This window comes from Bos indicus, chromosome 7 (assembly GCF_029378745.1).
Source record: "Bos indicus isolate NIAB-ARS_2022 breed Sahiwal x Tharparkar chromosome 7, NIAB-ARS_B.indTharparkar_mat_pri_1.0, whole genome shotgun sequence".
NCBI classification, from domain to species: Eukaryota; Metazoa; Chordata; class Mammalia; order Artiodactyla; family Bovidae; genus Bos; species Bos indicus.
The window spans coordinates 99,349,806-99,363,493 of NC_091766.1; the positions used below are offsets into that span (position 1 = coordinate 99,349,806).

The 13,688-nt window shown below is 38.6% G+C and overlaps 1 long non-coding RNA gene across 1 annotated transcript in view; it reads right to left on the minus strand.

Annotated features, from left to right (window-relative positions):
• Positions 1-241: 241 nt before the first annotated feature.
• The window catches only part of LOC109562355 (uncharacterized), a 217,475-nt gene continuing 204,028 nt past the window's right edge, over positions 242-13,688 (minus strand). Inside the window, exon 4 of the long non-coding RNA XR_011567823.1 lies at positions 242-10,661. This is a non-coding gene — a long non-coding RNA (uncharacterized lncRNA). The remainder of the gene's footprint in view (positions 10,662-13,688) is intronic.

The following is a 13,688-nucleotide window of genomic DNA, read 5'->3' on the forward strand; positions in this document are numbered from 1 at the left end:
ACATCATCTTTAATTATTATTACAAATTGTCTTTGTTAATAAAGCCAATTAAGCTAGCCCAGTGAAACCCAGATAAAGAGAAATGTATTTAAATTCAATTATATACAATATTTAATGGTCTGTTTATTATGCTAAGTAATAAGCTAAATCATGTCCAGTGTAAATGAATCATTATTAGAAAAAGTCAGAGTCATCATTTTAGCAAATAAAAGTATTTTCATATAAATTTTATACTAATGTAATCATTTGAGCAAGAACACAGGTTTATTATATAACTACCATTGTATCTATTGATACCAGACACAAAATGAAGGGCTGTGACTACAGAAAGTTCATTTCAATCATAACTCCAGAAGGAAATCAATGTTTGACCTTGAACAAGACTGATGTTCTGTTGACTCAATTTCCTCCTACACAAATAGATGTCTATTCTACCTACCTTACATATGAGATGCTTTTAAATAACAGTTCAGTTTTAATCTGGATACTTGACTGGAATATGAAATACTTACTGCCAGAAAATATTTTTCCAGTATTGTGTGACTAGGCAGTTTTCCTCTGAATCAATATGCTCTTTCTTTCTTTTTTTTTTTTTGTTCAGATCAGATCAGATCAGATCAGTCGCTCAGTCTGTCCGACTCTCTGCGACCCCATGAATCGCAGCACGCCAGGTCTCCCTGTCCATCACCAACTCCCGGAGTTCACTCAGACTCACGTCCATCGAGTCAGTGATGCCATTCAGCCATCTCATCCTCTGTAGTCCCCTTCACCTCCTGCCCCCAATCCCTTCCAGCATCAGAGTCTTTTCCAATGAGTCAACTCTTCGCATGAGGTGGCCAAAGTACTGGAGTTTCAGCTTTAGCATCAGTCCTTCCAAAGAACACCCAGGGCTGATCTCCTTCAGAATGGACTGGTTGGATCTCCTTGCAGTCCAAGGGACTCTCAAGAGTCTTCTCCAACACCACAGTCCAAAAGCATCAATTCTTTGGCCCTCAGCCTTCTTCACAGTCCAACTCTCACATCCATACATGACCACAGGAAAAACTTGGATACAAATATTCACACTTTGCATTAAATACTTTTTCGCGTTATATGCTTGTTTTGCCTCTCGCTTGCCTGCTAGCTCACACCTAGATCAACACCTAGCAGCAGCAGGGTGGCAAACGTAACCACACTGGGCGACAAAAAGGCCAGCCAATCCAATTGTCGCATTAAACTTTATCCTCATAATATGTGAATTTCAGCATTCACTTAAGGGGTGGATGCAAAATAATTTCTCTTGACTCACACACTTTAACTCAGTTTGTGAGGTAGATCAAAATGTTATTTCCTGTCAAAGGAAATTAAGAAACAAAAATCAAGTATGTGCTAGACTATCACTTTCTAGTTCCCATTTTCTAGGTAAGCAGATGCTCTCAAAAAAATGAAAGACCTCAGAGATAACGACATTCTCCTTTACTGATTTTTCCTATTAATATCCACATCTTTTCAAAAGTAGCTACTTAACATACCCCTCAAATAAATTAGACCTTCAGCTATATATTTATTCTGCATGTGGAAATTACTTGAGAATCCAACAGAATGTCCTGGATCTCTGATCATTTTCCTTGTGTACACATTATATGCAAAACTTCATTCAGTATTTTGTATTCACTTTTTCATTAAATCTACAAAATAACCCTATGATATAACAGTTTTTATTCTATACCCAGTATATAGATGAGAGTCATAGACACTATGAAACCTAGCCTAGGTTAAAGAGCTAGTAAGTACTGGGGTTGGAATGTAAATTTCACATAAACATGATTTTAAACATTATATAGTTCATAATACTTTAAAAGACCCAGTCATACATACTGAAAGTATTCATTGCAAACAAATAACACACTAAAATATAAGTTTTACAAGTGCATAATATTTGATTCCATGGATACACACACATTCATTTCATCATTCTGGTACTGTAGAATAACTCTCAATCTGGTCTATATCTTTCCTTATCATGAATGATACTGTCATTCTTGAACTTAAAACATTGCCCACACCTTAATAATAACTTTATAGAAGTGGATATACTTTATAGAAGGTATGTACTCATTTGAAATTTTAACTTACACACACACAGAATCATATTTACCAGCAGTGAAAATTCACATCACCAAGCATTATAACATAAAATCTATTTTCCCATGTTCTTGCCATGTCTGCATATTGCACATGTTTCTGTGTAATAAACTTAATTATAATGTGCATATATATGTTGAATGTTATATACATATATATAAAACATGTATATTTGCTATGTGTGTATACACATATATATGTATCTGTGTGTATATATGCAGGCGACACAGAGATAGAGAAAGAGGTTATATATTTATGCAATAAATATTTTTGCAGGATAGTGAAAAATATATTGTACAAGTGTTTTTCCATCAGATATTACATGGTAGCTCTCAGTGTAGTTGAAGAGGGAACATTATATTTTAGAGTTGTATACAAAATGAGTTCATATGCTAGAGTATAAATAAGGTACCAATACATATGACAACAAGAAGAAAACTTAGAAATAAGTAAGAAATACCTTTTTATCTCAAGTGTACTAAATGTCTAAATTTGCCCTTATATAGGCTTCCCTGGTGGCTCAGATGGTAAAGAATCTGCCTGCAGTGCGGGAGACCTGGGTTTGATCCCTGATTTGGGACAATCCCCTGGAGAAGGGAACAGCTACCCAGTCCAGTATTCTGGCCTGAAGAATTCCATGGACAGAGGAGCCTGGCAGGCTACAGTTCATGGGTTCACAAAGAGTCAGATATGACTAAGCACCTTTCGCTTTCACTTTTCTGCCAAAAGAAGCAGACCTGTATGTATTCATCACTGGTTACCTTGTTCTCTAGCTTTCTGTGGGCTTGGTCAGTGAGGAATATCAGGAGATGAAATGAAGAAATCAGCACAATTATATGTGTTCCTCCAGCTCTCTCACGGTGATACTGGCTTGGGCTGGCTGAATTCTTGAACGAAATTTTACATCATCCTTTCATGTGGCCTTCTCACTAGGACTTTCACATTTTAGTTTCCAGAAGCTACTTGCTCTACTGGGGCCTAATAGTCACACACCTCTTCAAAATATCTATTTCATATTGGGTTAATATTGGTAGTTTATAATTTTCAAGCAGTTAGTCTACTTCATCTAAGTTGTCAAAGAAAGGGAAAAGTCCATGGAAACAGAACAGAGAGAATCATAGTTGCTTTAATCATAGTCACTTTTCATAAATGATTTACATGTTTGTGTCCCCTCATAATTCATATGTTGGAATTCTAATCTCCAATGTGATGGTATTAGGAGCTGGGCCCTTTGGGATGTTTAGATCAGGAGGGCAGAGCCTTAGTGAATGGGATTAGTGACCCTATAAATGAGTCTCTAGAAAGAGCTCTCATTTCTTCCACCACGTGCAGCTACAGTGAAAAGACAGCTGTCTGTGAACCAGAAAACAGATTCTCATCAGACAATGAAACTGCTAGTGCCTTGATCTTGGATTTGCCAGATTGTCCCTGATAATAGAATCTGTGTTTCTTTCTCCTTCTGTCTCTCCTCTGCCCTGTTTTGAGAGGTAGATCAATTTCATTGATCTTTTCAAAGAACAAGTTCTTCATTTCAAAAGTTCTGTCTATTGTTTTGCAGTTTTTAATTTCACTTATTTCTATTCTTATCTTTGTTACTTCTCTTTGCCTTGGGTTTATTTTTTTCTTCTCTCTCTTAACATGCAAATTTAGGTTTTTGATCTGAGAATTTTCCTCTTTCCTAATGTGAGCATAGACTGCTATAAATTTTCCTTTTATAGTATTTTAGCTATGGTCCACAAATTTTGATATGTTAGTTCAGTTCTGTCATTTAGTCGTGTCCAAGTCTTTGCGACCTCATGAACTGCAGCATGCCAGGCCTTCCTGTCCAGCACCAACTCCCAGAGTTCACCCAAACCCACATCCATTGATTCTGTGATGCCATCCAACCATCTCATCCTCTGTCGTCCCCTTGTACTCCTGGCCTTAATCTTTCCCAGCATCAGGGTCTTTTCAAATGAGTCAGTTCTTCATATCAGGTGGTCAAAGTATTGAAGTTTCAGCTTCAACATCAGTCCCTCCAATGAACACCCAGGACTGATCTCCAACAAGTTGGATGGACTGGTTGGATCTCCTTGCAGTCCAAGGGACTCTCAAGAGTTTTCTTCAACACCGCAGTTCAAAATCATCAATTCTTTGGCACTCAGCTTTCTTTATAGTCCAACTCTCTCATCCATACATGACCACTGGAAAAACTTGGCTAGACAGACCTTTGTTGACAAAGTAATGTCTCTGCTTTCAATATGCTGTCTAGGTTGGTCATAACTTCCCTTCCAAGGAGCAAGCGTAAATTTGCACTTAATTGAGTTCCAGGTACTTTCTGATTCCCCTTGAGACTTTCTTTTTGACCCACTCATTATTTAGAAGTGTGTTCAGTTTCTACCAATTTGGAAGTTTTCCTGTTATCTTTCCTACTGATTTCTAGTATGATTACACTGGATGAAGAACACATTGTGTTTGATTTTAGTTCTTCACATTTAAGGAGGTTTGTTTTATATCCAGGATATGATATATCTTGGTATACATTCTGTGATCACTTGAAGAAACGTATTCCTGTTGGTTGGAGTGTTCTGTAAAGATCCTTTAGATTCTGTTGGTTTCATGGTATTCTCTACTTTTATACCCTTGTTGGTTTTCTAATTATTATATGTTCCGTTGTGAAAGAGGTGTTAAAGTCTCCATCTATAATGGTGGATTTGTCTATTCTTCAATTCCATCAGTTTCTACATCACATATTTTGCATTTCTGTTTTTTGGTACACACACATTTAGGATTGCTATCTTCTCGGTGCATTATCTATGTGTAATGTCCCACTGTGACTCTGGTTACTCTCTTTAATAAATATAAAACCACTAATACATTTTAAAATTATATTTTTTCATGAAATATATTTTCCATCCCTTTGTTTTCAATCTACCTATGTTTTTTTTTTAAATTTTATTTTATTTTTAAACTTTACAATATTGTATTAGTTTTGCCAAATATCAAAATGAATCTGCCACAGGTATACCCACGTTCCCCAATCTACCTATGTTGTTATATACTTAAAATGAGGTGGTTTTTTTTTTTTTTAATAGACAGTAGATAGGTCACAATTTTTCATTTACTTTGCCAATGTCTTCTAATCAGTGCATTTTAACAATATGTTCTAATCTAATTCATGATAACTTAGGGGTTAAATATGTCAATTTAATTTTTTTCCTCTTGGTTCCTTTCAGTTCTTCAAATTTTAATGAGGCTTCTTTTATGACCCAGGATATGTTGAACCATAAAAATCCAGCTCGCTGAATCTTCCCCTATTTTCTATCCTACTACTGAGCCCATGCACTGAGCTTTTCAAGTCTATTTTATTTTCCTGCCTTTTGTGGAAGAACTTTTTTAGAATTTCATTTTGATTTATCTATAGTGCTTTGAGTGTATCTGTACAGCTTTTAAAGATTACCCTGGGTACTACTATATACATAGAGTAATGCATATCTCTATACAATGCACTGGTGTCATCATTTTACTGGTCCTCAGTTCAGTTGCGTTGCCCAGCCGTGTTCAACTCTTTGCGACCCCATGGACTGCAGCACGCCAGGCATCCCTGTCCAAACCTTGGAGCTTACTCAAGCTCATGTCCATCACGTCAGTGATGCCATCCAACCATCTCATCCTCTGTCGTCCCCTTCTCCTCCTGCCTTCAATCTTTCCCAGCATCGGGAACTTTTCCAATGAGTCTGTTCTTCGCATCAGGTGGCCAAAGTACCGGAGTTTCAGCTTCAGCATCAGTCCTTCCAATGAATATTCAGGACTGATATCCTTTAGGATGGACTGGTAGGATCTCCTTGCAGTCCAAGGGACTCTCAAGAATCTTCTGCAACACCAACATTCAAAAGCACCAATTCTTCGGTGCTCAGCTTTCTTTATAGTCCAACTCTCACCTCCACACAAGACTATTGGAAAAACCATAGCTTTGACTAGACGGACCTTTGGTAAAGTAAAAAAATGTTGATAAAGTAATGCCTCTGCTTTTTAACATGCTGTCTAGGTTGGTCATAGCTTTTCTTCAAAGGAACAAGCATCTTTTAATTTCATGGCTGCGGTCACCATCTCAGTGATTTTGGAGCCCCAAAGAGTAAATTCTCTCACTGTTTCCATTCTCTCCCCATCTATTTGCCATGAAGTGACGGGACCGGATGCCATGATCTTAGTTTTCCAAATGTTGAGTTTTAAACCAACATTTTCACTCTCATATTTCACTTTCATCAAGAGGCTCTTCAGTTCTTACTTGTTTTCTGCCATAAGGGTGATGTCATCTGCATATCTGAGGTTACTGATAATTCTTCCAGCAATCTTGATTTCAACTTGTGCTTCATCCAGTCCAGAGTTTTGCATGACATAATCTGCATATAAGTTAAATAAACAGGGTGACACTACACAGCTTTTACACACTCCTTTCCCAGTTTGGAACCAGTCTGTTGTTCCATGTCCAGTTCTAACTTTTGCTTCTTGACCTGTATACAGGTTTCTCAAGAAGCAGGTCAGGTGGTCTGGTATTCCTATCTCTTGAAGAATTTTCCACAATTTGTTGTGATCCATACAATCAAAGACTTTGGCACAGTCAATAAAGCAAAAGTAGATATTTTTCTGGAACTCTCTTGCTTTTTCAATGATCCAGCAGAGGTTGGCAATTTGATTGGTGGTTCCTCTGCTTTTTCTAAATCCAGCTTGAACATTTGGAATTTCATGGTTCACAAACTGTTGAAGCCTTGCCTGGAGAATTTTGAGCATCAGTTTGCTAGCCAGTGAAATGAATGCAATTATGTGGTAGTTTAACATTCTTTGGCATTGCCCTTCTTTGGGAATGGAATGAAAAATGACCTTTCCGGTACTGTCGCCACTGCTGAACTTGCCAGATTTGCTGGCATATTGAGTGCAGCACTTTCACAGCATCATCTTTCAGGATTTGAAATAGCTTAGCTGGAATTCCATCACCTCCACTAGCTTTGTTCATAGTGATGCTTCCTAAGGCCCACTTGACTTTTACATTCCAGGATGTCTGGCTCTAGGTGAGTGATCACACCATTGTGGTTATCTGTGTCATGAAGATATTTCTGTGTATTCTTGCCACCTCTTCTTACTATCTTCTGCTTCTGTAGGGAAAAGTCCCAGCATCAGGGGTTTTTCCATTGGGTCGGCTCTTCCCATCAGGTGGCCAAAGTATTGGAGTTTCAGCCTCAGATTCAGTCCATCCAGAGAACATTCAGGATTGATTTTCTTTAGGATTGACTGCTTTGATCTCCTTGCAATCCAAGGAACTCTCAAGAGTCTTATACAATGCCACAATTCAAAAGGATCAATTGTTTGGTGCCTAGCCTTCTGTTTCTTCCTCAATAAAATTAGAGATACCAAGGTAATATTTCATGCAAAAATGGGCACAATAAAGGACAGAAATATGCACTTAACAGAAGCAGAAGATATTAAGAAGAGGTGGCAATAATACAAAAAAGAACTATACAAAAAAGATCTTCATGACCTAGATGAATGATCACACAATGCCAATGGTGTGATCACTCACCTAGAGCCAGACATCCTGGAATGCAGAGTCAAGTGGGCCTTAGGAAGCATCCGTACCAGCAAAGCTAGTGGAGGTGATGGAATTCCAGTTGAGCTATTTCAAATCCTGAAAGATGATGCTGTGAAAGTGCTGCACTCAAAATGCCAGCAAATTTGGAAAACTCAGCAGTGGCCACGTGACTGGAAAGGTCAGTTTTCATTCTAATCCCAAAGAAGGACAATGCCAAATGATATTCAAAATTCCACACAATTGCACTAATCTCACATTCTAGCAAAATAACGCTCAAAATACTCCAATTCAGGCTTCAACAGTATGTGAACCGTGAACTTCCAGGCATTTATCCTGGATTTAGAAAAGGCAGAGGAACCAGAGATCTAATTGCCAACATACTTGGATCATAGAAAAAGCAAGAGAGTTGCAGAAAAACATCTACTTCTGTTTTATTGAGTACACCAAAGCCTTTGACTCTGTGGATAACAACAAACTGTGGAAAGTTCTTAAAGAGATGCAAACACCAGTCCAGCTTACCTACCCCCTGAGGAATCTGTATGCAGATCAAGAAGCAACAGTTAGAACCAGACCTGATAAAACAGACTGATTCCAAATTGGGAAAGGAGTATGTCAAGGCTGTTTATTGTCACCTTGCTTATTTAACTTATATGCAGAGTACATCTTGCGAAATGCTGGGCTGCATGAAGCACAAACTGGAATCAAGATTGCTGGAAGAAATATCAATAATCTCAGATAAGCAGATGACACCACCCTTATGGAAAAAAGTGAAGAGTCACTAAAGAGCCTCTTGATGAAAGTGAAAGAAGAGAGGGGAAAAGCTGGCTTAAAACTGAACATTCCAAAAACTAAGATCAAGGTATCCAGTCCCATCACTCCATGGCAAATAGATGGAGAAACAATGGAAACAGTAACAGGCTTAACTTTCTTGGGCTCCAAAACCACTGTAGATGGTGAACTACCGCCGTGAAATTAAAAGACGCTTGTTTCTTGGAAGAAAAGCTATGACCAATCTAGCTGCTGCTGCTGCTAAGTCACTTCAGTCATGTCCGACTCTGTGGGACCCCATAGATGGCAGCCCACCAGGCTCCCCCGTCCCTGGGATTCTCCAGGCAAGAACACTGGAGTGGGTTGCCATTTCCTTCTCCAATACATGAAAGTGAAAAGTGAAAGTGAAGTAGCTCAGTCGTGTCCGACTCTTCTCGATCCCATAGACTGCAGCCTACAAGGCTCCTCTGTCCATAGGATTTTCCAGGCAAGAGTACTGGAGTTGGGTGCCATCGCCTTCTCTGTGACCAAGCTAGACAAGGTATTAAAAAGCAAAAACATCATTTTGTCAACAATGTTTCACCTCGTCAAAGCTTTATTTTTTCCAGTAGAATGTATGGATGTGAGAGTTGGACTATAAAGAAAGCTCAATGCTGAAGAATTGATGCTTTCAAACTGTGGTGCTGGAGAAGACTCCTGAGAGTCCCTTGGATAGCACAGAGTTCAAACCAGTCAGTCCTAAAGTTCCATCCTAAAAGAGATCAGTCCTGAATATTCATTGGAAGGACTGATGTGGAAGCTGAAATTCCAATACTTTGGCCACCTGATGTGAGGAATTGACTCATTGGAAAAGACCCTGATGCTGGGTAAGATTGAAGGCTGGAGGAGAAGAGCACAACAGAAGATGATATGGTTGCATGGCATCACCGACTCAATGGACATTAGTTTGAGCAAGCTCCAGGAGTTGGTGGTGGACAGGGTAGCCTGGCACGCTGCAGTCCATTGGCCCACAGACAGCCTGACACAACTGAGTGACTGAACTGACTGACAGCCTTCTTATTGGTCCAACTCTCACATCCCTACATGACTCTTGGCAAAACAGTTTTGACTCTATGGTCTTTTGTCAGTAGAGTAATGTCTCTGCCTTTTAATATGCTATCTAGTTTTGCCATAGTTTTTTTTCCAAGGAGAATGCATCTTTTAATTTTATGGCTGCAGTCACCTCTGCAGTGATTTTGGACCCCAAGAAAGTAAAGTCTGTCACTGTTTCCATTTTTTCCCCATGTATTTGCCATGAAGTAATGGGGCCAGGTGCCACGATCTTAGTTTTTGAGTACTGAGTGTTAAACCAGGTTTTTCAGTCTCCTGTTTTACCTTCATCAAGAGACTCTTTAATTCCTCTTTGCTTTTTGCTATAAGGGTAGTATCATCTGCATATCTGAGGTTATTGATTCCTCCCAGCAATCTTGATTCCAGTTTGTGCTTCATCCAGCCTGGCATTTCGCATGATGTACTCTGCATATAAGTAAAATAAGCAGGTTGACGATAGACAGCCTTGACGTACTCCTTTCCCAATTTTGAAGCAGTCCGTTATTCCATTTGGGTTCTAACTGTTGCTTGTTGACTTGCATACAGTCAGGTATGTTCATCCAGTGTAGGGTCTCAATGTTACTGTTGCATGCAAAAAGGTACTCTAATTTCCCACATGGTCTCTTCTGACACTGCTGAGGGATGTCTCAGTATTATTCGCTCACATGGCTTCTCTTCACTTTCTACGACCTCCACTATGACTACTTGTTACTGCCACGTGGGATCCCCCTGGGGACTAGGATCCCCACAAATTCTCCAGAGACAATATACGGTAATGACATCATAACTGCATGACTGAAACTCTAGCTCTGTGCTTGCGCTTCTTTTTACCTGCATTATGGAGTTGCTGGACATGTTATTACAGTCTCACAAGGTACAAATCTTAGGCTTCCCATTTTTCTTTGCGTGGTGTGAATGGGGATGGTAAGACAATGTTTTCTGTGGTGTCGAACTGAAGTAGGGCTCTTTGCATCTAAAAGTTTCTGTCTTGCTAGCTTGACGCTTTCCTGATCCCTTTGCTAAAAAGAGCAGGCTTTTGGCAGAGAGGCTGTCTGGACTGATTGGTATTTATGGATTGTCAGCTTCTTCCAAGTTAAGTCTTAAATATATGAGGCTAAAAAAAAAAAAAAAAAAAAGTTCAATAACTCTGTATTGCGTTGTTCCTCAGGTTTCTAAACCAGTCCATGTCTCTCTACCCTCAAAAGTCTTATGCTTTTTTTTAATAGGTAATATCCAAGTGTTTCAGTTGTGCTTACCATGAGGTATAAGGGAGACTTGAAGAAACCTATCTGGACATATTTCAAGCATTACATAATTCTATTCTTGAAAGTATTTTATATTAGTTGCAAGTCTCTTCAATCATCAATCCCAGAAAAATAGAAACAAAATATTCTATTTTGTATAACAGATCTTCAAAGATTGAAAGTGAAAAGTGAAAGTGGCTCAGTCGTGTCCAACTCTTTGCAACCCTGTGGACTATAGAGTCTGTGGCCAGGATACTGGAGTGCATAGCCTTTCCCTCTCCATGGGATCTTCCCAACCCAGGGATCAGACCCAGGTCTTCCTCATTGCAGGTGGATTCTTTACCAGTTGAGCCACCAGGGAAGCCTAAGAATAATAGAGTGGGTAGCCTATCCCTTCTCCAGCAGATTTTCCTGACCCAGGAATTGAACCAGGGTCTCCTGCATTGCAGGCAATTCTTTACCAGTTGAGCTACCAGGGAAGCCCAAAGATTGAGCATCATTAAATTTTCAACCAATTTCTTTAAAAAATTAAATTAATTGTCTTCAAATGATAAGCCCTACAATTTAATTTCAAGGAAAATATTAACCAGATATTGACAAACATTTTTGCATTAATGAAGGATAGAATAAAATTTATTTAGCATGCACAACACAGGATACATTTCTTCCATTTGCATCTATTTTTGTGAAATAATCTTTTTAGTTATGACAGCCATTAAAACCTGATGTAGAACTACCTAAATTTGGACTAAATCTTTGAAAAATTGCACCAGAAAATAACAAACAAGTTTTACAAGATGACACATAAGTCATCATATCTAATTGGAGGAAGAAAGTTCTTTAACCTAATTAAATTAAATTAATTCAAGAAAATGTTATTTCATGTATGGCATAATCATTTTAATTCCTAATTTTATATATGGTTTATAATGCATATATTTTGTATACTGGTATAGTGGTGGAATACACAAATATATACATACATAAATAAAAATTGATAAATGTGTTTGTGTGTGTGAATGGGCTAAAGCAATTTACTGATAGTAATACATGAGTAAAGCCTTTGGAGACCACTCTGTTGTTGTCTCTATGACTGCTGTTTTCCCAGGCTCCACAGATCATGTATTGAAACAGTAGCATACTGCCTGATAAACAAATATGCTTTAGCAGGAGTGCTTGGTCTCAGTTTATATCCAACTTGTAAAAAATTATGCTCAACTTAATAGCCAACCACCCTGAAATATGTATATGTGTTTGCTTTATGATCCCAGAGATAAAATGTTTTTAGAAATCAATAATGCTACATCATTTTTCAAAAGCCACATGAAGCATTAAATCACATGTCATGACTAGGAAAGAAATTGAGAAGAAAGATAATTTATTATTTGGCCAACAATTTCTGAATTATTATGTTTTAGCCTTTAACAACACAAAATAGTAATGCACTTAAAACTAATTCTAATAAATGCTACAATGCAGTCCTAACCACATCCAATTATTGATGAACTTATAAAGTAGGAGCTTCATAAATATAAAGCTTCAATGAGGTTTATAAAGTCTCAAGTCTGTCTGGTATAGTCCCACGCTGTTTTAACACATCATCATGACAGATAAATGATAGACAAAAATCAGGTCTATGTGACATTTCAATAATCACAAGGTATGTACTGTTCTCATGTTAAAGTGTTATCCATAAAGAAGACTATAGTATGAAACATTGACATTGGGTATTATTTTCGGTACCATTTGTACTTCTGTTCAGTTCAGTTCAGTTGCTCAGTCATGTCCGACTCTTTGCGACCCCATGAATCACAGCACGCCAGGCCTCCCTGTCCATCACCAACTCCCGGAGTTCACTCAGACTCACGTCCATCGAGTCAGTGATGCCATCCAGCCATCTCATCCTCTGTCATCCCCTTCTCCTCCTGCCCCCAATCCCTCCCAGCATCAGAGTCTTTTCCAATGAGTCAATTCTTTGCATAAGGTGGCCAAAGTACTGGAGTTTCAGCTTTAGCATCATTCCTTCCAAAGAACACCCAGCACTGATCTCCTTCAGAATGGACTGGTTGGATCTCCTTGCAGTCCAAGGGATTCTCAAGGGTCTTCTCCAACACCACAGTTCAAAAGCATCAATTCTTCAGTGCTCACCTTTCTTCATAGTCCAACTCTCACATCCATACATGACCACTGGAAAAACCATATCCTTGACTAGATGGACGTTTGTTGGCAAAGTGATGTCTCTGCTTATGAATATGCTATCTAGGTTGGTCATAACTTTCCTTCCAAGGAGTAAGCATCTTTTAATTTCATGGCTGCAATCACCATCTGCAGTGATTTTGAAGCCCCCCAAAATAAAGTCTGACATTGTTTCCACTATTTCCCCATCTATTTCCCATGAAGTGATGGGACCAGATGCCATGATCTTCATTTTCTGAATGTTGAGCTTTAAGCCAACTTTTTCACTCTCCTCTTTCACTTTCATTAAGAGGCTTTATAGTTCCTCTTCACTTTCTGCCCTGAGGGTGATGTCATCTGCATATCTGAGGTTGTTGATATTTCTCCTGGCAATGTTGATTCCAGCTTGTGCTTCTTCAAGCCCAGCATTTCTCAAGATGTACTCTGCATATAAGTTAAATAAACAGGGTGACAATATACAGCCTTGACGTATTCCTTTTCCTATTTGGAACCAGTCTGTTGTTCCTTGTCCAGTTCTAACTGTTGCTTCCTGACCTGCATATAGGCTTCTCAAGAGATAGGTCAGGTGGTCTGGTATTCCCATCTCTTTCAGAATTTTCCATACTTTTTTGTGATGCACAGAATCAAAGGCTTTGGCATAGTCAATAAAGCAGAAATAGATGTTTTCCTGAAACTCTCTTGCTTTTCCAATGGTCCAACAG